General features: G+C 39.9%; 1 protein-coding gene across 1 annotated transcript in view; it reads right to left on the bottom strand.

The window, feature by feature from the left end:
- The window catches only part of rap1gapb (RAP1 GTPase activating protein b), a 77,606-nt gene extending 62,405 nt beyond the window's left edge, over nucleotides 1-15,201 (bottom strand). The window contains exons 1-2 of the mRNA XM_044023022.1: nucleotides 15,107-15,201; nucleotides 596-633 (exon numbers count right to left, since the gene is read on the bottom strand). The gene's annotated coding sequence lies outside the window, so the exon portion shown is untranslated. The remainder of the gene's footprint in view (nucleotides 1-595; nucleotides 634-15,106) is intronic.
- Between the last annotated feature and the right edge of the window lie 12,765 nt (nucleotides 15,202-27,966).

The raw sequence follows: 27,966 nt of genomic DNA, 5'->3' as shown, positions 1-27,966 counted from the left end.
TGAAACGTAATTATGGATCTTTTTGGCCAAATCCCTGAAATAAAAGTTTAAGTTCAGTTTCAGGTTCACCTTATTGACAGTCTTGTAACAGAAATCTTTTAATTATTATTATTATCATTAGTAATCCTCTCTGAAACTCAGAAAAAACATTCATACCGAAATGAGAAAATAAAAGCTTCAGAAAACCCTTTATCTATAAAGAGAACGTCAGTGCGTGATGGATTACAGCATTTCCCCCCCTAATTATCCACAGAATTGTCTGTAATTATAAGGCTGAGCGATAAAGGCTCTATGAGTATCAGTAAATTCAGTACTGAAACATAGTCTCTGTAAAAACAGCACACTGCTCTCTGCGTCTGTTGCTGACTCCGTGTAATCTGAATGAATACCCATCACGGCCTCAGACAACACAGGCCGTGACCGGGAGCAGTCCCAACACATGGCACCTTGACATTCACAGGGCGGCAACAACACATTGTGTATTTTTATTCACTTTCCCACTGGGTAGGTGACAATATCTAAGCGTGGTGACTGTTGTTGTCAGGGAAATGTCAGGACGGGTTCTGGGTAAAAAAATAAATGACCACTGGCCTACCTGTAAGAAGGGACGTTTGCTGCTCTTGTCACTTGCCACTGCAAAAAAAAGAAGAAAATAAATCCATTATTGTGTAAAGAAACTACAGATATAAATTTTAATTTTACCGTATTCAAGCTAAAGCCACAGGTGACTACATGTTCCCATCACACACTAGATTTATTGAATGAAACAACCCAATTTAGAACAATTCACTTGTCAGTCTGATACAGTATGAATCACATCTTGCTCCATTGAAAGCACGTCTGTAGTTTTCCGATATAACAAGTGATTGGACTGAATTGTTGACTTAAATATGACACACAACCTCAAGCAGATTAAACCTCCCACCTCCGCCATGTCTATGTACATGGCATTTTACTGGCAGCTGCGAGACACACATCATGAATATCAATTATTAGTAAAGTGGGGCCGTGAAAATTAGCAGGGCGGTCCTATTGTGTAGGTTAATGGAAACTCTGACAGGAATTCAACTGCAGGGTTAATGCCAGCACTAAGCCACCATAACAATTCAGTCCTTAAGCTTGAATAAACAAATTGAAAAAGTGTGTGGGCCAATAAGATTGGCTGGCAATATGCATGTAAAATTGGATTTACCAAAATAGAGAAAGGCAGCAAATAGGCAAAAGCAAACAAAATATTTATTTCAAAAACATTTAATTGAAACCACAGCATTTAATGTGCAGTGTTATAGCCTTTAAAGTACGGCTGGTGATTTTGGTCTCATCTGACTGGAAGAAAACACAGGCAAGCACTGGCCTTTTCTTTAAAAGATAATCCCATAATTGTCTTCTAAATCATTTCACACTGAGTCACTGAAGCCAGTGTTTTTATAGCAGCTTTAAATCTAGTAGAAAGAGTCTTATGAGGAAGTGGCGAATCACACACAGCACTACATCTCAAGGTTCATATGATATTTAATAATTAACTGCCGCTGTTTTCTACAGGCAATTCCTCACACACTCATTTCCCACTGCAAAGCTGTTATCGCTGTTGCTCCAATCAATAATACATCTCATGAACGCACTAATCCTAATTAACAGCAGGAGCTGTAGTTAATCTACCATTTCGGTTATTTTGATTTACCTTTTCAGCTATGGGGAAAATGGAGCATGTATAAATATAACTGAGTCCACCGCAAATGTAATCACAATGTCTCGACCAGAAAAATGGGATAATCATCTCTGAGGTAGCACAATAAATGATTTATATGTAAATCTTGTGAACAAAAAAAGGAGAAAATAATGTCAAATGAGCATAGTTGCATAGTTGGTAATTACAGAACGAGAAAGATTCTGAGGGAGCCTCAATCTTTATCGATTCAAGCCACCCTCAAAAATGTAAATGAAGGAAATGGTCTGCTTTTCTACAGCACCTCTGCATAATGTACATGTTTCCACAGCAGCTCACCTCCTCAAGCTCTGAAAATAGATTGCTTGTATGGATTTCAACCTGCGGTGTGACATGAGAAGAAATCAATGCCACATCTAAAAAAACTCAAAACCTGGCCATCTTTACCAAAAAGGGTCTTTCTTAATTCTCTGGAATGAAGAGTGAGCCGTCAAAGCAGCGTTCGTGCGACTGTTGCTTGAACAAACAGATCAATCACAGCAGATGTGTCAGGATTCACAATGAAATAAATGCATGTTAACTGGAAAAAAGGTCCCAGAGTAAAAGTTACATTTATTTAACTCAAAACACGACGACTGATGCAGCAAGTAAAAATTGCTCTTTGAAGTGCGGCAGTGTGAAGAATTAATCAGGAGGATGCATCACTCAGTCTGTGCAGTCAAGTGTTTGGGAAACAACAATAACTGCCCAGTAATTGCATGCCTCTGCTGAACAATGCAGCTTCAGTCACACACCATTTATTCTCCCCAAGAAAACATAAAAAAATGCACTTGTTGACCTCAAGAGGCCAAAAACATGAATCTAAGTGAACAATTGTGCCAAGTTTAAGTGATATCACTTTAATGTTTGACATTTGACCACAAAAGACTCCAAGTAAAAACATCAGCTCGTAGTGACCTTTATCTTTGACCTCCCAAATCTATTCTGTTAATCTATGACTCCAAGTAAACATTTAACCAAATGTATTTGTGAGAAATCAGTCTCAACATGGTAAAAGAAAAAAGTGTTTTGTGGCAAGAGGCCTTGACCTTCGCCCACCAAAATATAATCTATTCACCCTTGAGTCTCAAAATGACCTCAAGGATATGATGGACAGATGCGTGGAGGCATAAAAACAAAGCAAAGGGCAACACAGTCTGCTCTTAAGTGCTTACACAACTAAAGAACAGTCTGGCAAAGCGACTTCTACCAGTTACAGACTGGAAAACAGGCTCAGTATGTCGTTCATAACATTATGACACTCATGACAACAATAGAAAGCGCAGCTTTCAGAAGGAAAAGCTGCTGCAGAGTGCCAATCACACTCAAGCTTTGGGGAAGACAGCTTTTATCCCTCTCACACAGAACTCCATCACCACAAAGAGAAGCAAGACCAGCAGTCAGGAGACCCAATCACCAAGTTCTACCAATTTTCACAGTAATAAATAAACCGAGCCTTTTATATTGTTTTAATGTGTTTTTGATACAAAGCCTTGACTTATGTCCCCAAAGACAAAATGAAACAGTCACTAAAATAATGAATAAAAAGGCTGAAAGGGGAGCTGGCGAGGGCAGATGTCCCTGAGAGCTGCAGGCGACTAAACCATTTGGCGGATGAGAGGGAGAAACAATAAGTAGCCGGAAGGTAGAAGATGAAAACATGGAACATGGTGAAGTACATAAAGTCTTCAAAATCAAATGGTCACGTTTGCTGAATACAGGATGTCAGGGACACTGTGGGCTTTGTGGAGCCATGATTCAAAGGAAGTGACAGGGACATTTTATATAGGGAGCAATTAGGATTGATATTCACTATTAGTGCAGTTTTCATTTGTAGTTATAATTTTTGGTACCCAAGGTACAGATATTAATCAAAATCATCCATCCATCCGTCCATTATCTATACCACCGATCCCGTGAGGGTCATGGAGGAAGCTGGACTCAATCCCAGCTGTCTCTGGGAGTGAGGAAGAGTTCACTGTGGAAAAATCACCAGCTCTAATTAAACTAAAGCCAATCTGCATATCTTTGGAATATGGGAAGATGCTGAGATACAGAGAGAGAGCATATGACTGCTAAATTATTGCAGTACCACTGTCTTGTCACACTCACTCCATATAGACAAACTCATAAATACAAACACACACACTATACACACATATTGTGTCAATTAACCTTCATTTATACTCCACATGCCTGTAATTGAGGAAAACAAGCAGTAGCCATGCAACGTCATGTCATGGAAACTTCACACAGGTCAAAAACCAAAAACGATAACACCTTTCTGAGAAGATGAATTAACAAGCACATTTTTTTTGCAATACTCTCCGCATAAACTTTAAAAGTGTGATCTTTTTATACCCATGTGAGGTGTTGTTTATAAAGGAAGAGCTCACCGCTCCCATGTATGCTCTGAGGAACGCATGATGCCGAAACACAAACTTTAAATAAACCGTCCTTAAGGATCATCGCAACAGATTTCTCACCTGCGCTTTATAGGAATGTGTCAATATGTGTCAATACACAAAATGCCTTATTTAATAAAACTAGCATACCTTTAATCTATAAAACACCTTAAAGGAGTGGTGGCACAGTGAGATGGTGGTTAGTGGTAGTGGTGAATGGTGTAAATGCAAGTCTGGATAGTGTAAATGTGAGTGTGGATGTTGTAAATGTGAGTGTGGATGGTGTAAATGTGAGTGTGGATGGTGTAAATGTGTGAGTGTAAATGTGAGTGTGATGTGATGTGGTGCCAAATGTGAGTCTGGATGGTGCCAATGAGTCTGGATGGTGTAAATGTGAGTGTGGATGGTGCAAATGTGAGTGTGGATGGTGCAAATGTGAGTCTGGATGGTGTTGTGCGTGGATGTGTAAATATGGTGAAGTGTGGATGGTGTAAATATGAGTGTGAATAGTAAAAATGTGAGTGTGGATGGTGCAAAGTGTGGATGCGTGTGGATGGGTGTAAATGTGAGTGTGGATGGTGTAAATGTGAGTGTGGATGGTGTAAATGTGAGTATGAATAGTGTAAATGTGAGTGTGAATAGTGTAAATGTTAGTGTGAATGGTTGTTGGCTGCATGTTGGCTCTGTGATTGGCTGTAACCACATCATATAGCTATAAGTCCTGGGGCTAATGCAGTAAGAATCTAAAATGAAAAAAGTTACGTGGATTCAAGCAGAATTAGGGTGGCAGGGATCCTCAGTTGCAGTGTGTGATTTATTGAGATGCTTCTGGCAAAAAAAAGCTTTTGGTGAAGAAAGCCTTCAAATTTTCTATAGCTCTTCCAGACTAAACGTGAATCGCGGCAGACAAAGACGCCTAACTGTTACGATAAGAGCTTTGCTCATTAATCTGCCCTGCAGAAAGCATTGATGGACTGCTCAGGGTGGGAAGGCACATGACTTTCGGGAGACGAGACTGTTTTCCTACCAGGCAAAGAGATGGTTTTAATTATGCATGGGACAAGTGCAGCAGATCAATTAGTTTTGCCACTGGTATCAAACAATACTGAGACTAATCATGTTTAACATGGTAGTAGATGTAAAAGAGCAGATTGTGTGAATATTCCAGTATGAGTTAAATATCCTAAAAAGGAGACGGGTACAGACAAGATGGGAAATCCTTTTAGAGATTCAAAGTTGAAAAAGAAATGGTTAAATTAAAGAATTACTGATTAATGATGTAACTGATACAAGCTCGGAAGCAGGAATGACATTTGCACTAAAAGCACAGTTTCTGCATATTTCAACAACTGATGCACAAGAAAAACACGCTCAGAGTTTGTGCCTGCTCTTTGGAATCACCACCTACATACAGTTTTGTCTGCGGTTCTGTGACGGAGACAGAAATTGAACATTTAGAGACATTTGAGGATGCAGCAGAACGAGAGCAAACTGGTCACCATCATCACCGTGAGGTCTGAACAATGTCTCCCGCAGGTTTGTAAGAGATGCACTAAGATCCACGCTCTTTCAATGTTACATTTCTCTTGCGTCACCCACCACACTGCAACACTAGTCCATTATGGCCTTGGTCTGAATGCAGCACCCATTCTAGCATTTTATCACATCTGACAGGCTGAGGTTTAAATAAAAAGAGGACTCAGATTTACGCCACTGGCTTCGTTTCAAAACTGTCCATTAATCACATCATTACTATGGCTTTGGCAGAGGCTGCACCAGCAGATGCACCCTCCATAAAATATCTGTCTCCAGGCATTTTCCCTTATCTTCAGGCTTGAATTATTTCTTATCACGGGGACAAAAGTCTGGTGAGATAATGTCAGGGCTCCACGTGCAGTTGTGTAGTTGTTTTTGAGGGGTACCAGACTGGAACAGATGAAGTTGGAACATCATCACTGTCTCACCTAGAACAATATAGAGGATGCTTTAAACATGTCTACATGTGCTCCACTGAGTGTCAGGAAAAACTTAGCAATAAACCAATCATCACTGTTCATAATCATGACAGGAGCTGCTGTGACGTATCCAAGCAGCCAGGTGTTTCACCTCGTTGTGAATGATTTGCCGGGGCTTTTCCTTTTCCAAATATTCCCTCCACACCGAGGTCTATAGAGAAAATCCGCTTATTTTACACCACAGCACACACGAGTTGTCGAGCCACTGCTGCCTCCATCAGTAAATTTAAATGTGTTGACTTGAGTGTTTGAAATATTCTCTTCCTATTTACCTATAGGTGACATAAACTTGTAGAGCAGCAGCAGTAGACCAGCAGCTCCCCAACTCAAATGAATCTAATCAGAGTTGAGGATGTAGGGTAAATCACTCATAGCCGGAAATGTCACAAACTGCATTTTGTGCTTCTTGTTGTTCACTTGTGACCTTTCCAAAAGTGCTGATGAATGAATTCTGTGATTTCTGGTGTCTCTGATGACGTGATATTGCCACTCATGAGCCCTTTTTAAGACTCTAATTTCTCTACTTCCCCATTAAGAGGAAAATTACTAGGTAATTGATTGCAAACTTTTAGAAAAAGCTTAGCTTTTGTTTTGTTTTTTTCTTACTTTTCAGTTTGTCGGTGCTTTCCAACTTGAACCATCTTATCAGAAACATCTGTATACATGTATGGACATTACCAAAGCAGGACAAAGTTGTATCACCTCTTCGGAAGTTTGTCTCGTCTGAGTCAGAGGTGGCTTTCATCACACTGCTTTGGCGGAACCAAGGTCCTTGTGCTCATACAAGTAATGGAGGGGAACGTGCGACTGGCATTGCACATCAGCCCTAGAGTGCATGATGGCCCTCATCAGTAAACTCATTCCTGCCTCCTGACCTTTCCAACAGGTCCAGAGTCATCAATCGTCCCCGTTAACGGAAATACAGCGCAAGAGACTGCTCTTTGTCTGAAGCTGCAAAGGATTTCACTTAAGAGATCCTGCCTAAGTGGACACAGCACAGCTCTCAGCAAGGAGTGGATCAACCAGACAATAAATCAAAAGTGTCGAGCTTCTGTAGTCGTGTTTTCTTTTCAACACTAGACAGTGTAAAGAAAAGTCAGTAAAACTTATTATAGATACAGACAAAAATGACTGTTTTCATGACCCTCATTGTTTTGATGCTACACAGGTTTCATGGTTTCACGGTTTTTATTTGCCATTTGTGCTTAAACAGACAGTCCAGGCACATTGGAAATCTTGTGCGGGTTCTACGAGTCAGTTTTAGGAGACAGAAACACAAACTTAAGTATAAATAAATATAAAAGTAGAAAAGTAGACCTCAAATTAAAATCTATACAGAGTATAAATAATGTTAAGAAAATGTAGAAGAAGATGTGGAAAAAATAAAAATAAAAATATACAGATATACAGCACCCTTTTATGTATATATATATATATATATATATATATATATATATATATATATATATATATACACATACATACATACATACATACATACATACATACATACACACACATATACATACACACATATACACGTACACATAAATACATATACACATACACATATGTGCACATATATATTGATGAATTGCAGTATTGCACTGGGATGTATTGCATGCACATACATGCACATTTTTGGTTTATTGGAAAATAAAGTGCGAGGTGAGGCCTGTTTGGTTGAAACATGCAACGTCACCAGTAAATGTTCAACGCTCAGTACGACACACTGTACCTGTAAACTAAATTCTCCGTCAACATTTATGTAAAGAACAATTCCAGCTCTTATCTTCACCCTCCTCTCCCCAGTTCTGCTTCCTTCAGCACAGGCAGCTGCATGTACTCCATAACACCTAAGCAGCACTAAACAGCAGACATGCAAAGTCAACACCTAACCTGGGAATAAAGTAGAGTGCTCAGTAGCTACAGAGACATTTCCCTGACGAGTGCTGGAGACCAGAAATAGACCTGCGAGGACACTGGACAACTGCAACAGAACTACCTTGGGTTTCTTTTGTTCACCTTAGTTACAAGCTTTCAGCTCGTTGCAAGCGGCAACAAAAAAGAACTCTGCGCATCTAACGTCTCAGTTGTCTATGGTAAAATGTAGTGGTTATAAGAAATATGTATGAAATGACGCAAGCGTTTTACTTCTATTTTAGGAGCCCACTGTCATGCTGCAGTTGGTGAGGTAACAAGCGCTCATTATGAATGTAATTTAATGGTCTCATGTGCACTGCCTCGTTCCAGCATGCATGTGGATCTTAAAAATAAACACCATAAGGAATATGTCACCGGCACAGAACCCAGGCTTGTAGTGTTTGTGGGCCGTTTTTTTTTTTTTAGAAGCACTGTGACCCAGTGTTTCATAACTAGTTAAGATTTACTTATCATGACATTTTAAACTGTGATAAACATGATTACACTGGGAAATGTATGCGAGGTACAGTAAATGAGACACTATTATCACAATTTCAAACACATTTTGTCATTCTCTCTCTCGTCACACCCAACTGTTCCAGAAGAAAACATTGATTTAAGCTTTTAATGTAACAACACCCTGGAGTTCAAACCAGAGCTACTGTTTCTTGGAGCTCATGAATCATCTGTGATCCAATAAAGATATTTCAGAGGAGAATTATGTAAATTACAACAAAGAGCTGCAAGACAGAGACAGAGTGTTTCCCGACATCGACATACTGTATGTTGGAGCAGCTGCAAAATCATTTCCAAGAAACTGACCCCACTGACTTCATTATTATGAATGGAAATCTCTTATAATCAAGTATAAGTATATAGCAAATGGCAAACAAGTGTATATTTAAATACAGTTTCAGTTTCAGAAAACCTTATCCCACAACGGGCTCGTCGGTTTAACAGTTCCCGGCCATAAAATCAAAATACAAAAGTAAATGAATAAATGCATTCACAGTGAAGCAGCTCAGCGTATGGTCACAAGAAAACCAGCAACTACCCTTGACAATGGGCCTTTCACAGCCTCATAATGGAAGGAACAAAAGAAAGACAGTAAAGCTTTATAAGAATGACACCAGAACTATCAGACGGGGGCTGAAATAAACTGTTTCGCAAGGAAGTTGGAAGTGGAAATATCTACCTGATTTAATTACAACCCACTTGTACCACATGGAACTTGAAGCCAGTGCCAGTAAAGTTATCTTGAATAATTTTTGCATACATGCTTAATTATAGGGGCAGCCTTTGTTTGCTCTGGTGGCTCACAGTGAGAAGGTTCTACGTTTGAATCCTGGTTGAAAAAGGACATTTCTCTGTTCAAACTTGACAAAGTCCGTACAAATAAACATACAAAAACTGACCTGAACCTGGCTTTGGAACCTGACCTGAGCCCAACACAGTCACATCCTCTGTCTGCAGCTAGGATACTGTGCGCCTAAAATGTGATAAATAGCTTTAGTGTTGCGTTCAAATGTCGCAACACATAGAAAACATGTCCTCGCTTTGAACAGGGCACAGCCAACAACACAACAAGGACAACACTACGGTCTGGTTAATACATCCTTAATATGCTGATTTTCTGGACATACAGCACAATTTGATCTCAACTGGGCCAGACCAGTCAAATAATAGCATAATAACCTATAAACAACAAGAACTCCATTTGTTTCCCTTTGTTTTACATTTAATGAAGTCTCTTTTTTACAAAACTAATTATGAACAACCTCAAATTTCTTAAGATAAATACCGTGGTAAATGGTAAACTTAAGCATAACATTGTTGAAATTGCACTTACACATGTGGATTACAACTTACAGATCTACAAAGACACAAACATTAAGTCACATGTATCTAGAACTGAGAAATATAGTAGATTAGGATCGAATCATAATGTGAAAATTTAAACAAATTCATCCTTAGTAGACAGAACCATATTGATGCCAATGACTTGAAGAACTGATTCGAGACTTCCTGGATTCAGGCAGCTCGCCCTTTCACCATCTTTCTCTGGGTTATTGTCCCCACTCATGATTCCAGGCTGTAGCCATTAAAATAATGAATTGCTACAGCTCGTTTTACAAATGCCCATTTTGGCTGCTTAGAACCTCTCCCCCTCTGCGATGTCTCTCATAAAATGAAATCAGGTGTTTTCTCCGGGCATCAGGGCTTTTGCTACTTAAGGAGGAGTCGAGTCAGCTGCCTGTGAATGAGAATGAAGCCTGTTTCTGGCTGAGAATGTGAGGACAGTGGAGATTTTTTTTTTTTGAAACCACAGAAAAACGTGACGATGTCACGATGTGCTGTATAATTTCCCAGCAAACAAGAATCTAATGAAAGTGAAGGGATTTTTCCATAACCTGCTCCGTCTCTGCCAGGCCGCTGATACCTCAAGGATAATAGATTCCATGTTCTCATAAACTACATCAGCAAAAGTAATCAGAGAACAAATCAGAAAAAGACACTTTCCTAAGCTCAGTCTTTGGGCGAGGGAAGCGCTGTCTAGTAGACATTCATTATGAATACAGACAAAGAAAAGCCTTATTATTATTGGAAGAAGGGATGATTGGCCTTGTTTAGTGCTTCTCAGTAAAGCCGTTACCTGACATGGGATTACTGGTAACACCACATAAAACCAAGCACGCGTTCTGTTTATTTACACTCAGAGCGCCGCTACTTCCCAGATATACAGTGTAACACCATCAAGAAAGTGCAAAGATCGGCATATCAGTTCAACGCATTTAATAATATGCATCGTCATCATGATTTTTACCATTATCCTTTTATTAGCTTGTCTTTAATGTGTATCTAAAGCTTTATTTAGTGCATATAAAAGGGTCAAAGATGAGGAAGCATCCGACTTATGTTGCCAACAAATGAAAAGCAATTCAAGAGCAGACTGTTAATAGGATCCCTCGATCGTCTGCTCCTTAGATGGACCTCTAAAATGCTATAAACAGACTGGATATGTGAATACACAGCAGCTGCCTGCAGGTGAATAAGTGAAGAGAACAACAATTTGACCAAAATGTATCAGCTTTCAACTCTTTAAATGATCTGCAATTACAGTATATGCTGAAAGCTGGTCATAGTGATTTGGCCCAAAACATTTTTAGTGATGAAAAAATCTATAGACGCCATCTCCCAGCTACAACTTAATTATCACGTTACAAACTGCTAGACGGACTAAAGAGACCACATAAAACGGAAATCTTAGCCCAGACATCTGCTGTCTACACCAGAGGCACCAAAACACTGTCCGATGCCCGTAGGGGCTATTTGGTTGCAAGATGATCCAGTGTGCTCTGAGATTGATGCCTGATTCAAACTGTCCCACCAACAACATAAAAAAGGATCTGGAGGCCGGGCTGAGCTCATGCAGCTCATGGATGAAGCAGCACAACTGCAACTGACGTGATCGCCATCACTGGAGGATACTTTTGCTAAAGATGTGAAAATATGAAGGAGGCTTTTGATGTTTTTGTTTCAGATTTTTTGTTGAGGTGGACAGGACATTTTTTATGAGACACAATAAACGTGCTAGTAAAGCTGTCCAGTTTAGTCTTTGTGTGGTGAAGCGATGGATTTTCTGCTGTGCAACAACAGCATTGATTCCTCTTGGGGTAAAGCAGCTGGAAAAATCAATGGGGGAACTCATTCATTTATTTTATCCGTAAGACAAACAGAGAATTGTCTTGCTATTATTTGTCATAAGGCAAACGCAGACACAGAAATCATGCTCTTGGTTGGGCAGATACATAAGAAGACGAGGAGGCGAGGGGGTTAAAAGCAGAACATGTACATTTAAAGAAACTATCGTGGCAGTTGTGACATTCACTTGTCTTTCATCTAAGGCTTATGGGCAAACCAACCCTTTCATCTTTTAATTCTTTGTGAAAATCCTTGTCTATTGTAGCATGAGTCAACTTGACACTGGAAAATAATGCTTTTATATGTACAGGACAACAAACGAGAGTCTATGTGTGTGCATGTGAATGTATGAGGTGGTGATAATGTGTTTAACATGTTGCATGCAACACAATAAGATTAATTTCCCCCTCGTTTGTTGGTGTTTTGTTCATTTAATTTAACAAACTCTGTGCCCAACATTGATTTGTTTCACGTATATTTGTCCTGTATGTAATTAGTCATTAGATTATTTTTTTAATATTTATTTTATATATATATATATATATATATATATATATATATATATATATATATAATTTTTTTTATTATCATTTTATTATTATTATTCTATTGTGTGATTTTTTTATTCCTTCTGTACTGTGTGTCTTGGACCATGAGTCTGAAAATAAAGCTTATCTATCTATCTATCTATCTATCTATGTATGCATGTATGATTTATCATGATTGGCTGTTTCCCCATAACTACAAAAGGATGGATGGATAGAATCAAACCCAGACCATAAATGATAGATAAGCTTCAGCGTTATTTGATCGAGAGTGTGTGGTTGCATGATTTAAATAATTTACTGCCATTTGGCAAAGTGATAGTTCATGTTTTTTGAAGTGTGGTTGTGTAAGATACTGACACATGGTCAGCACTGACTGTGCCGTGCACACCCCTGAAACACCTGCTGCACAAGCTTGAAGCACTGAGGCAGCATGAACGCAAGGAAAAACACATTTTGGCCACATAACAAATGGCTCATCTGATAAAAGCTATTCACATGCATCTATGTCTCCATGTTTGCTGCTTTACCTCACCTTTAAAATGGCATTTTCAAATTCTCTTCTCTTCACTGTACTTATCTCACAGGGACACAGAAGCTGCTGGCCAGTTACATTCACATCAGTCTCCTTAAACTGCTGAATGGGCAAAGTGACAGCAGGAAAATGTCTAAAATAAGTACTGGAACTACTTCTGTCTCAGAGCAATGGAACAGAGCTTTGCTCAGAGACAAATATGGCAAGATTTTGCAAATCCAAAAGCCTTTCAAATAAACATTTGATGCTGTAAATACCAGGATCGCCATTGCATTGCACGGTCAATATATAGAGAGAGAAAAACAACCATTTTCTCACACATTCACAAGACTTTAACCGGTGACCACCTTGCTGTGAGGCCATGTGATTCTCTTGCCATACCGAGTGTTTCTACCGAGTGGAATGGTTTGCTTCGGTTTGGTACGGTATGTATTTTTTTTTGCCTTTCATTAGGTATAGTACCAACTATGGTCCCAACGTTCCAGACGGTGCGGTAAGGGTGGAGCTACACCCTCGACAGTCAGCTGATTGGGCAATAGAAAAGTGTCACTCCCTTGCAACCGATGTTTCTTCAACGCCCGTAATCTTGAATTTGTCTTGAGCTGTTGGATGTCCTCCATTGTTGTCATGTTCAATGTCGTTGTCGGTGCGCCTGTACAACGTCGCACTACATATGTCGCCGACATCGACATCAGCCACTGCGCACAAGCCGCCGACCAAGTAAAGGTGCTGTTCTCAGTCGAAACACAAGCCTGACCGAGGGCTTCACTGTTCCAAACTGTACCGTGAAGGAAACATGGCTTCAGGATTCGCCACAGCAGATCACCTCCATCTTTCCCTGTCCTTTATGTCTTCTTCTGTTAGAAACCGTCCTCATGTTCTCCTTCACAACATCCTCGAAAGTTCTCCGTGCTCTTGCTCTTTTCCTCCTGCCCGGCAGCTTCATCCTCAATATAATCACAGTCTCTCATCTTTATGTGACAAAACCATCTCAACCTAACAATAGTCTGGAAGTCAAAGCTGAATCTGATTACACCGTGTAATGGCCACAGAAAAACAGCACCATCATCAAAGAGAGACAGAGTTGCCTTAATTTATAAAGACATGATGGACTCTGTCATCACCTGTCTCACCTGCTGTGGAGAAGCTGTGTGTCCACACACAAGCTGACAGATCTGCGGCTGCAGGTAGTTACTGGAGTAAGATGTTTATATCCAGTTATCTGGGCCAGTCTGCTCACTAAATTGTGTGCCCAAGAGTTTTCCTATGCCTGTGTGCATGCGTCACTATAGCGAGAGTGTCCATGGTAAAGATTTGTGCACGCTAAAGGAAACGGAAATACATCACATGACCAGCACTCGCAGTAAACAAGCGAGGGAATGTTTTTAAACTTCACTTGAATGCAGATTACACACGGTAGTCACGGACTGTAACATGTGTAGCTCGTTTATTTAAATTGTCCATGTTTTTATAAATAATTTCACATGATTCATATCTTCTTCTTCTTCATGTGCCATGTGGGACTGGTGGGGCGGCGGCCTAGCGCCCTCTATGGACAGGCCGCCGCTGAACATTTTGGCACATAGTTATTCACTATTCAATACAATTAAGAGAATAGCGTTCATCTAGCATCTAATATGAGATGAAAAAGTTGTCTACTGAGAACCAAGACAAAGTCCGGCTTCGTATAGTATGATGTAATAACACTGCATCTCTTTGACCAGGGGCAACCAAACTAACATTCTTTGCAGAGAAAGAAAATAATATTTACAGCATTTATTCTGTATGTAAAGGGAAATATTAATAGGAGACTGATTGGTTGTTTAATCCAGCATTAAAGCTCTACACATGTGAGCATTTAAACTAAAGGCATTTTCTTGGAGGCATGTTTACCACTAGATTACTTGAGAACATCCTAATGAGAAATGGGGCCAGTGGGCATAATTAATAAAACATTAAATGTTTAATTAAGCTGCTATAGTAACTGAGTATTTAACCTTGTAGACTGAAGTCATTTATATGGAGAAAAAAAAGAAAAGAACCTGTAATGTACATTGAATGAAGAATGAATGATACTGTATGTTGGAGCAGTTTCCTTTGTCAAGTGCACATGCTCAGCCACAGTGTGGACCACAAACAGACAAAGTATTGCAAGAAGGAAAAATCAAGTGTTGTTTAAATGCAGTTGTTGATGGAGTGAGGAGCAACAACGACAAGCAGAAAGCCACACAACAATTACGCACGAACGGTTCCTTTAAAAAGTTGCATTCTCTTACCTTTTTGTTGAATGATGACAGGAGGTTTGCGTGTGTGTGTGTGTGTGTGTGTGGACGCCCTCCCTGCCTCGCTGCTGTGACGGTGATGAGCGATACAAATGTGATGTTTCAGGAACAGAGGGAGGACAGGACAGAGTGGCTGTTGTTGAACAGCAGCAGGAAACAAAGCGTCTCTGTTCAGCAGATGAGCAGATGTTCCTCCAGCAACGGATCCTAGGTGCGTTTCCAGCACCGCATCTGATGCTGAAGTGTCTCTTTCCTTTCTTTTAAATCGCACATGCTGTCACAGTCATGTGACCACTCACCGCCGACCAATGCGCTCTCTACAACTCCTCCATCCTCACACACACACACACACACACACGCCAAATAATGCTGCAACCCTCAACAGCTGGAGGAAAACACACACATTCACCATGTACTGCATAGACTTAGCATATTTAATTAGCTCACGTGGTTGCACTGCAGCCACAAAACCTACAGTGGAATTAATGTTATCACATCTACATATGTTAACTACATAACACTGTGCACATACAATGCAAATATTATAGATTTTCTATGCAACTAACTGCACATTCATTTAAAGCTGGCGTAGGTAAGATATGTTTGGCTGTGGCGAACAATAATTCCCCAATTGACTATGGTCCATGTGCACTAAAATATAAGCTTTACATTAGTGAATTAGTGAATATAGACTGAAACATTTACAGTATCTTTTAGTTGTTAGCCCTGAGGTATTCAAAGAAACACCTTCTACTGGTCTTGAACAAAAAAAGGTTTCCAAAAAAAGCAACAAAGGCAACAAAAGGGGTCAAAGGCGACTAGAAACTGATCTTAAATAAGGCCAAAGACACTTAATGATCAGCAGACAAGATGAACTGGCAACAGACACTCGAAACACACAGGCTAAATACACAGGTGGAGGGAAACAGGTGAAACACATTAGGGCGGGGCAGGTAATCACAGAGGAGGAGGGAAACCTTACAGGAAGCAGACAATGAAACGAGAGGCGATGGTAATTATTTCAAAATAAAACCGGAAACAGAACATGTGACACACAAGTGCAGCACTGCTGCGTCCCTCAGTTCACAGTCTCTGCTAAATTCTGTTATTCGTCGCCAAACACTGGAACGGCACTTTTCCACTTTACAGTTCAGGCACGTCGTTTTCCATGACTATTGTACGTATAGTAGACGTGGTTTAATGTCTCTAGATTGTTTAAAAGACATGGACCAAGCGCACAGGGAACATCAACAACAACAGCTGGATAATACTGAGCAGTGTCAGTGTTGCATAACGATGGAAATAAAAACAAGCCGTACAGCAAGCTGGACGAACAACATTGTTCTTCATGAGCAGTCGGCTGTGACACGAGCGTGCAGATACCGCCAACAAAACTTGTATATTCACCTTATTGTTATATAAGGTGAAATACACAAACACATACACAAGGAAGCAAAACAGTTTAATCACAGTCAGATGAACACACAAAGAAAAGCAGCGACACGCTCGGCAAACAAGGCAAACTGCAAAGACAGGCACCACAAACACATGTAAATAAATAAATGCATGGAGCTGGGGGACACACAATTAGACACAGGTGCAACACATCAGGGTGTGGAAGATAATCACAGGAGCAGGAAACACAAGTGTCAATCAAATATGACCAAGGATGCAGAACAAAGTTTGATGGGGGTTTAAACCCCTCTATGGTAGCAACAAGACAATGCATTGTTCATTACCGCCTCAAAAATGTTAGATAGAAACAAGCAAATGGACACTTATTCCGCCCTGGAGCATGAATTTCCTCGGCTAATTATACGGTGGTCTGGTTTTTAGATTATAATATTTGCTTTGTGCCAAATTCAAATTTTGGCAAGTTCCTAAAGTGGAAAAGATTCACCCTGAGGGGGTGCATTAATGCATTTTCACACCAGTAATTGTGTGAATGGAAATTTAAGACCAGAAAGTCCTCCTCGTTCTTTCTTTCCACATTCTGTTTCCAAAAAGAGTTTATGCACATATTCTGCTCACACGGGCCGTCACTGACGTGGGTGGGAGATGATGTTCACGTCATGTGGACCATAGTGGAATTTAGTAGACTTACATACATTGGGACTTTTCAAATTGACCTTACAATCAATTTGCAATCATCCTCTTGGGACATTGAGAGTCAAAACAAAGTCAATTTTATTGTTATGCAGCTAGTTTTTGTTACCTTGAGAACGTGTACAGTATATGGTTTAAATAAAACGGATGTTTTTTGCCAATTCAAAACAATATGGTGATATAATACTCATGTCCTGTGGGAGGCACCGATAAGTAAACCGTGTTGTTAATGCAGCGCAGTGACACCAGTCGTTGCCTTCTTATTTTTGAAGATGAATTAAAAGCCAGAGAGGAGAGGGGAATATTTTTGTTGACTGTCCTCTACATGCCAAATAGCTGGCAGCAGCTGAGCCTCTCCTGGGTGGACGTGTAATATTTTGATGCATTTTATTGAACTCAAATCCCACACCTCACTGTTTGCGGTCCCAACTTATGAGGCCTTGGGGTGGGAATGGTCATGAAGTTGTTTTTTTTATGCTTTGCGCTAAAGACATTGCAGGAGCTCACATGCTTGAGGCTGCATCTGCACTCACTGTTGTGTGTGTGTGTGTGTGAGAGACTAGAGACTCGTAAATGACTGCAGAAAAACAACATGACTCTAAGAATGTCTGTGTAAGATAGAAGATGTGGCTTCATGCTGTGACTGCACATACACGTGCCTGCTTCTTCTTTTGTTCCTATCTTTTTGATAGTCTTTGCTGCCCACTGAAAGTGTCTCAGCTCGTATATTTGCCTCCTCCTTCTTCCCCTCTTCAAAACCATATCCTGCAGTTTTGTTTGAGATACACAGCTGATGCTTATTCACTGGCACAAAAAAAAGGTACACATCCACATAAATCTTTCAGCAGCGGGTGGTGCCAGCTTCGTCTTTCTCCCCATGTGTGAATACCTTTAGGCGTTGGATTAATCCAGCTGACTGTAGTAACAAAAGATCTGAGAGACCAGAGCTGCTTTCCAAGGACTGTGCAAATGTGTGCTAAGGAAGAGACGAACCATAGGTGCACATTAAATCCTACAGTATGTTTTCTCTGTCCACCCACGCTCTCACGTCATAACCCGAGACTCCTCCCAAGCAAATGACTTTAGAATTCTGTCAAATCTAAAAACAATCTGTGTAGAAACCCAGTGAAAAACAACTGCACAGCTACAGAGTTCAATGGATTTCTTTATCATAGGCAAACTTTCATTCATTAATTTATCCACAAAATAGCTGGTATAACAAGTAAAATAATTGGCTGTAGCCTTAATAGCAAGTGCATTATTGTAAATTGTGCATTTCTATTAAAAAAAAAAAGGTCAAAATACCAGCGAAAGAAGAAAGAAACATCAACAATTAAAATATGTGGAAGTTCAGTAACTCGTGTGGTCTAATCTGTAGCATAGTGTTCTTGGATTTTCAACACAACAGTTGTTGCTTTGCTATCACATTATACAGCTTTTATGTATAGGCTCGATCAATGTCTTGTCTGTTTTAATGTATTTATTTATCTGGATTAAACTAAACCCACGCGAACACAGTATAATCTGATGTTGTGTGACTACACTGATGTGACCATTGATTAGCTTTTGTTATGTCTGTGTCTGACAGATTCTCCTTCCACACTCAATCTCACAGGTCAATCTCAAATCTGACTGCTTCGTATAGGAAGTCCAATTATTCTGATGCCAGGATATTAACCAAATGGATATTGAGATTTTGAACACCTGAAGCAGATTGAAAGCAATTCATTCATCCGTCTTCCGACTCAACCGTCATTAGCTTAGAGATTATTAGATCTGCGTCTCGGGAAAATTCACTTTCAGAATAATCAGGGTTCGACACAGCTCCAGGGTTATGGATGAATGTCATTTTGGTGGAAGTTGCTGAAGGAAACCGACAGACTTGACAATTATGGTCTAGTTAGTAGAGAGTTCACTATACACTCATGACTTGAACAGATGTTTGAACCACTGTAGTGTGACGTAGTGACGTTTCTCATGGATTATTAGACATATCCTTGTCTTTCTGCCTCTGGTTGTAATTCCGAGGGATGGCTAAACCATCACCATTAGGGTTTTCTTGCTGTATCTTGTGCTGTATATTGCTTTTTTTATCATAATGGACATAACCCAGGGCGTATTTAAACGTCCAATCTAATGATTACAATATAGTGGAGAACAATTATTTTCCCATTTTCTTATAAAACTGAATTTATTTGTGATTTAGTGGTGTGTGAAGGATGAAGAGAATTCAGTGAGGAATGTGCAGACCTGCTTTTAACTGGAGTGAGGACACGGCCTGTTGAGAGAGAAGCATCAAGGCTGACTAATAGATCTGTATTCATTATTCAGACTTTGGCTCCACACCGCACAGAATCTTTTTCTTTGTTTGTTTGTTTTTTCAAAGAAATGTCAACATCATGTGCCTGTAAGAAACTGCACTGTCACTCCTTTTTATTTTGTCATGGGTTTTTTTGGTTTACTGTCATTTAGAACACTCAGACGTGTTATGTCTTCCTCTAATACATTATACTATACAAGGTGTCAGTCTGGTACACCTACACTGACTGCACTATGGGACATTATGTCCATCAAACACTTGAATATACACTACTGTAAGAAAAACTGGCTAAAATGACAGTAACCAAAGTTATTCGTAGACGTAATGTAGACTTTTTTTGGCAAAGTTTTCTATTAATAGCCACCATCTCAACAATTGTTTTTTGGTAAAATCTTGTTTCATGTTACAGCAGCGCGAGAAGAGCCTTATTTCACTGATTTCTCCTGACCTTTCACTCTCTCAGTCACTCTGTGACACTCATGGTGACACAAACACATATACACCAGACTGGTGCACACACTTAGCATTGTGACATCAGACATATCTGTACAGTCAGACTTGTTAAGAACTAAAAATAAAAACATTTTTTTCTTGCACACAATCATGACAGAGCGGGGGAGCCAGATCTGATCATAATACGTAGTCATGGGAGATGTATTTTAACATCAGTTGAGAACAGTTTTACTTAGCACCACCCACATGCAACTGAGTCACTCGCCGATATAGATAGATCGTCAAATCTGAACTTGAGAGCCTGAAGTCTGAAAAGAGACAGAGATCTTTAATAGTCAGAGTTGTCCCTGGTTTTTTTTCTAACAATTTATTCTTACACTTCATTAAAACATGCGGTCATGTTGTCCCTGAACTGCAGGAGAACATTCATGTGTGCTGCTTTATTCTGTTCTAACTCACTTGACAAATGCATAATGAGCAAAAGAAAAAAAAAAATCAAAATAATTAACCCATGAAAAGATTAATAATTGAACACTTTTTGTGACAGAAACCTCACAGCTCACCTCACAGAGGCCGCAGACATTTCAGATTTGACAAATACTCCCACAGAAACTTCATCAGGTCATTTTAGCGACCCCCATTGAGAGCCGCGCTGTTCACCAGCTCTGTCTAACTAGGACAAATCCTTTTATCCAGGTAAATTGGAGATGCAATTGGACATCGTAATTCTCCGTAAGTCAGGCCCAAGCTCCTCCGTTAACAGCAGAACATTATGTCCCACTCTGCACTCATGGGTTCTGTATAAATAGTCTCTCTACATGAGTCAGATGCACTTGCATTTCAGGATGAGAGACAGCGTGACCCCGGAGGATGGTGAGCGTGGATATGCTGGTTGTGATTGCTGTGCATCGGCTTCTCAATAGTCGTATGGAACGGCACGACTGCGCCGCTGCGTGTGCTCTCGTTGGCTTCTGTCAATCACTTTTGTTTTTACTTGAGAGGCTGACATGTTTGATGACAGATGTTTATTGGTATGTAGAAGGAAAAAATCCTTTTTATTTCAAAAAAGGAGCCGTTTATTCATTCTTCCCTTTTGTGCGTGCCGCTGTAGTGTAGTGCCATTGACTTCCCTCTCCCCATGAGTCACAATTTATGCACATACAAGAGTGGGGGGACCGAACACCAAAGGTGGTGACTGATGACATTTGATTCACGCTGGATTTTCAATAAGTATTGCTTGGTGTGGTAATAGTGCTCTCATCCTGCCTGTGCTTTCATTTCTTTGTTTGTTCGGCTGGTTTGAAAAGCACTTCCCACAGCTGCATTACGCCTCTCAACTTATCTGTGGATAAGAAATAGTCCTCTTCCACTTTAGAGCAGTGCATTTATTACCACATGTGTATGTTTAAAAAAAACAAACGTAAAAATATATAATTTTCTGAGAGGAGGATTGTATAACAAGCCCTCCAGGGGGGTTGAGAAAAGGCATTCACTGTGCAGATTACAGGAATAAGATATCAGCATTTAAAATGCAACAAACGTCTCTCAAGAGTTAGATTTAATGCTCGGGAAAAAATGTAATATGCTTAATTTTCTATTGTAAAGCACACATTTCTATGCAAGAATACACAACTTTATTGGCAGAGATGCACCGGTAATGAAGAATATCACACAAAAACACAACACAGATGTAAAGTACTGATTTAGCAGACACTTTTATAGATACATATATATGTATATACATGTACCATTTAGAAGGTACTGGTTAGCTGGGAGATGTGGGAGATTTTAGGGTCATGTACATCCAAATTAAAAGATCATCATCATCATCATCATCATGGAATTGTCAGTGAAACAATGAGGAAGTTCTGTGATGGCAATTTTCTGGTGCATTTGTTGGATGCAATTATGGTCTGTTTTTAAACAATAAAAATTCAATTCTGCTTTCATCAGTGAGAATAAAGGGTCATTTGCATCCATAATTATGTTTTATGTGGGTAGGGAAACACATTTCTTCACCACCGATCGTATACTAATGTGATAATCGTCGCTAAAGACGGAATGCCTGTTCTTTAATTTAACACATGGGTGATTGTGTCACACATACTGTAGGACTGCTTATCTGCGCCATCATATCCTCTGATCACACACACGTTCAGGATCCCGAAGTGAAATTCAGCAGTTCAACCTCCTGCTTGATGATGTGTTATCACCAATTATCACCGGCGGCACAGAAGGATCCTCAACCTTTGCTTTGGGGGGGGAAGTGACACTGCTCAGTGATCTGTGTCACAAGGTCCATTGAGCCTGGGATCAATATAAACCAGTTAAATCTTGCAGGTGATTCAATATGTAATAAGCCAGTGCATTACTGTTGGGTGAGTGTGAGGGAAGAGCTTCCATCATCCTCTGCACCCCCTCCTCCCCACCACCACCACCACCACCACCACACCACAGTGATTGAAAACCACCTCTGTGAGGAAATAGAAAAGGTACGAGGAGGAATATAATGAATGTGTGTTCTGTACTCTGTGTGTGTGTGTGGGGGGGGACAGTGTGGCGTGTGGATTGTTTATTGCAGTAAGTTGAGGTGTGAGTAACAGGCAGTTTGTCCTTTTTTTCCACGACAGCATTGGAAATGAACCTCTCTCAGGCACCATTACTCTGCATTATCTTGCAATAGATTAAAGCTGTTTCCACAATCTCAACCTCAATCACCTCAAGTTTAATTTACTAACCACTCACAGATTGTGCCCAAAGTCAGTTGCAGGTCAACTTCAAGGCTTTTCGCTGAGAAGAAAACACACTGCCATCGTGTTGGGGTTCGTTTTATTATTATTTAATTTTATTTTAGCACTCTACCTCCAGGCTGCAGCAGTCATGTAAGTGTTGGCTCACAGAATACACACGTGTGATGATGAGTCAGGAAGTAGAAGCTTGTGAAGATCATGTCTCATACATACACCAAAGGGCTTATTGATCTGCTGAGGCGACTCTGGTCATGCTGATTTTCATGCGTGATAGCCCACATTTGCCAAGCATGCATAACATCCAGATCTACTTTTCCCATGAGCGATCATATAGGTTCATATAAACACACTTTAAACTATATTGAACATTTCTGTCTTTTTTGAGATAATCTGTGAATTAAAATCTGATAATCCATGCAGTCCTGGTGCTATAATTGACTTTGAACAAATTTTCCTTTTGAAGTGAACCGAATCATTTTGGCTTACCCAATTATATACATGTAAATATCATCTACAGCCTCCTGCGGTTGGTATCCATCTAAAAGTGGAACAGTGGGGAGGCAAACCAAAAATTGTGTGAATTTTCCAGTAATCTGGTATTTAACAATTACAGGCAAAGATGGTTTAATTAAAAGATAACTAGCAAAAGCCTCAGAGAGTGGGAAATAATGAAAAGAGTATGAGGCAAATATGGCATTTGGATTTCTTTCACGCATAGAATGGATGTGGCCGAGTCTGTATCACCTCACAGATCTCGTACAACAAGTAACACCAGAAACCTCTCAACTGGTTTTTCCCTCCACTGTTTCCAATCGACACATGTGAGCATTGTGTTTTGTCTGGTGGAACACGTTGATTCACCACTTATTTTCTTCCAGTTGTCCTTTAATTTCTTCAATTAACATTCCCAGAGCATAGAGCTCTGGCAGAAAATTCTATGGAGAACCTCCAACCACTTCTGTTGCATTCCGCAGAATTAAGTGTCTATGAAAGATGCAAATTTGTGCACCTTCGTGACGGATGATAAATAGCGCCAAAGTGTATAATAACGTCACAGTTATGGCCTGGCTCTTTTATAAAGGTTCATTCTGAACCACCGGTAATGTGTTCAACTGAAACTGTGTTTCCTGCCCCAAAGGATTCATACATAGACACTGCAGACGACCCACCCGTTCCTTTATGGCGTTTTATGGAATTAATACCTGCTCATTCTTTCTCCCTCAAATTCGTACTGAATATCCATGCACAGCACGTCTGTGTGTGAGAGAGAGCGACAGACAAAGAGACACTTTTACACAGGAGTTTGATTTTAAATAAATATACTTTCCAGCCCTGTGGTTTATGATTAATGATAGAATTACTTTAGTGAGCTTTAGTGTCCATTTTTAGATAAGATGCAAAGACGAATGTGTATGTGTGTGTGTGTTTATATATACATATATGTATGTACAGTATATTTGTCATTTTATTACATTTGCAGAGGGTTAAGGTTGCATATCTGCATTTTCAGCTGATGCTCACATTCAAAGCAGCTTTTACTGAGGGAACCAGCAGAATACAAATGTTCTGGTGCGCCAATTAACCACTACTCCTCCCATTATTGCAGTGTATTATACAAAAAGGGTTGAATTGAGGCATGTGCAGCTTCATGTGCTTTGTCCCGCTGACAGGACTATTGCTGTGCTCTGCCTTTAATATCTTTCGAAGTCGATTTCTAGCGAAACCTCCACAGTTGTTTCCTGGTGATGACCTGGAGTCTCCATGTGGAAAAGAGGGCCACACTGCAGCACCTGCAGCTTGTGCTGTTTGAGCTGCACTATAAGCTCACTGTGGGTCCTTTGGGACGAAGGCGGGTGAGGTAGAGGATGGGAATCCAGGGTTTAGCGTGACAGAGCTGCTGAATAATTCATGTCCTCCTCAACCCTGCCTGCCTTCATGTCTTTCTGCAGTGCATCAACTCAGAGCTCCATAACAGTGTGAATGAAAGATCTTTGTCTTTACCAAGTCACTAAATCTTAAATGGGCCGCTCCCTGTTGGTTGTGGAGTGATGTACTGTATACTGCAGCAGCTGCTAGATAGAGACATGAAGACAGCACAAGGAACTGGACTGGATTTATACCCATTTCACCTTTTCAGAAAAGACGACAAAAATCTTTCTTACTGTCAACAAAACTGTCAAGAATCAAAAAGCTACGGTAAAACACAGAGAATATGGAAGGATACCAACTCATGCTTAAAGGGATGATGAAATAATGACAGAGTCTGGTACCAGACAAAGAAAATAGGGAGACAACAAGACACCGGTGATGCATGAGAAATTAATAAGGTAACAGGTGTCGGTAATCAGGGCAGATAACAGAGCGCACAAGGGAGAAAACTACAAAGTAAAACAGTTGACAAGATACACAAGGAAGGATCTACAAAGATAGACGAGCCTGTCATTATGACAGATGTACACTCGCATTTTTCATACCTTCAATTCTAATATCTAGGGTTTTCATCTGTGCAAACAAAATCATTATTTCCTCTCGAATTATGTTCACAAATTTGTCAAAATCACATCACCTTTGCCAAGTTAATCCGCTCATCTAGTGGGACAAATGTGTCCCTATGTGACACTGAATTGACACGTTCGTCAAGATAAAGAACACTTTTATCAAGACCAGTCCGAGACGTGTTTGCGCAACAGTCTGCTTTTTAATCAGCATGTTTTGATGTGTCATATCTGTTCCACAGAGAACCTAAAGGTTCAAAGGGCCCTCGCCCAGACCAGGTTGTGAACCCGGACCTGCTTGCTGTGTGGCTTCAGGGTGTGTCTGCAAAAGACAAATAGCCAGACACAATTTGTGAAATGTGGTTATGATAAGATCAGGGTTAGGTGTTAACTAGTTATGGAGGACACTTAAATAATTCTAAATTCTCAGCAACTAAAAAGACAAAGCAAAACAGACGTAAAAACGACTTGTTTTCTATGTTTGCATTGCAGCACCGGTACAGAGGGAGGAGGCAGAGTGCCGTGGTTTACAGTCTGATACCAGGGTTAGTCTTATCATCACAGATTTTCTTCATGCTTCTCTCTCCATGCCTGTGACTTCAAGTGAAAGTGTAAAGCCTTGGTGGTGGACTGCATCTCCTGCTGAGTTTTCAATGCATAGTAATTTCTCCACACAGCCTTTCCTGGAACACATCAGACCCACACAACTGTGGTTCCCTCCCCCAATGACAGCATCCTCCTCGCCCTTTATGTCCACTTCACATCCTTGTGGTTGCCCTGCTTTGTCAGTCCCGGATGTCTCAAGCTTTCAAATATTAAATAAAGATAAAATAAATATCATGTTGTGCTCTTTCTCTCTTTCTCTCCCCTTACATCAGGAGGGTCAATATAAAATTCCCTTTTTCTTCATGGACGAAAAAAGGTTCCAAGCTTATTACCTGTGCTGAAGTGATCCTAAGAGCATGGGATAGTGAGTTTGACCCTATTTTAATGTTTAATTTAATGTTATTATGTGAAGCTACAGCCATAACTTAGCTTTGCGTAAACACTGGAATGAAACGCTGGGTTTGGTTCAAAGATAATAAATCTATATTCAGCGGCAGCAGCAGCTCTAAAGCTCATTAGTAAAAGGTCAGTTGTGCAGCGTTCAGGAGAGCTTTTAGAGGAAATTAAGTAGCATGTTGATCATGATTTTATTTGTCAACAATCAGCTGACAGAGGTATTTGGGTTTGATTTATCTAATATATTATGGTTTTGACAAGGCCACATTAACTTGTTGGCAATGTGCAATTTGCACCACTAGATGTCAGTAAGTCCTACAAACACTAAAACGATAGATCAGTGATTAACAAAATCAAGTCTTGATAACACACTGAACATTCGCACTGAATGTTCACGACTAAAATGACGAGGCAAACATTTAGGTTGCCGCAGTTCTGCCCTTTAATAAAAGGGTGCTCAATGCTCAATCTTATTTGAATCTTTTTGACTGTAGTAAATCCACACACTAATCCTCTACAGTTCAGAAACACATGTACATGCTGTACTTCTACTGAAATCACTGCCAGTTTTCCCTGCTGAGAATGATGAAAAATATGTCAGACATTCTGCACCGTACGAATGTGACATACTTTTAGATTTTGTGGCACCTGTTCCCGTTTCACGCTAACAAAGCTAAATTAAAATTTCACCCTCAGCCATTCGACCTCTAACACCTCTACTCGCTGTGCTGAAGTGTCCTTGAGCAAGACAATTAACCCCAAAGTTCACCATCAGTGCAACGTTGTGAATCTACGTGTAAATGGGTTAATGCTAAAACTGTTGCGTGATGACCTTTGAGTGGTTGTCCAGATCAAGTGTGATAAAAATACAGACCAAAATATGGGATGTACTGTATTTGGCCTTTTGTTTTGGGTTTATTTTGCATGGTTGTCTTGTTCTGTTGATTCTGTCATTGTGTGTCTTGTCTGGTGTTGTTTCCTGTTCTCGTTTATAGTTTTCTTTCCTTCTTTCCCTTGTCTTGCATTACTTCCTGTCTTAGTTCCTGCCTTTGTAATCGTCGGCCGCACCCTGATGTGATTCACCTATGTTTAACTATCCCAGCCTCCCAAGTCATCTCAGCGTTTGGCTGTTCTATTTCCTGTTACTGTTCCTTGAAACCCTGATCTTCACCTGCTTTCTCATCTCATTTTGAATATGGCTTGGGTTTCTTTCTTTCTTTCTTACTAACACTAATGAACCATGAATTTGACTACTGCTATTCTGTCAAGATTGTTAGGGCTTGAGCATGAATGGCAGGGGCCAAAATGGCTCCTGATACGAATTTGCACGAGGAACATATTGTTATCCTTCAGATTATTATTATTATTATTATTGTTATTATTATTAGTATTATCATTATTATTATTATTATTATTATTATTAGTATTATTGTTATTACATTTGTGTCTTTGCAGTGATTTTTAAAGGAGTTCACTCTTGTTTCATTTTGTTTTTGTTGTTTATTTCAAAATATCACTTCCTGTATTCCTTCCTAAATGGGGTAGTTTCTTTCCTCCTGATGTACTTTTCCATGAGCATATAAAAGACTGGCATCAGTGGTTAACTGGAACACCAAAGCTGAACATAAATGAAGAATATTCTGGTGCTGAAATACTTGTACATTTTCATAAGGATGTACATTTTTAACTTATTGAATTGCCACGTTGACCTCTATAGCCTCCGCATCC

This window comes from Solea senegalensis, linkage group LG4 (assembly GCF_019176455.1).
Source record: "Solea senegalensis isolate Sse05_10M linkage group LG4, IFAPA_SoseM_1, whole genome shotgun sequence".
Lineage (NCBI taxonomy): Eukaryota > Metazoa > Chordata > Actinopteri > Pleuronectiformes > Soleidae > Solea > Solea senegalensis.
Note: the sequence above shows the minus strand (reverse complement) of the source record. Positions and strands in the feature narration are given on the sequence as shown.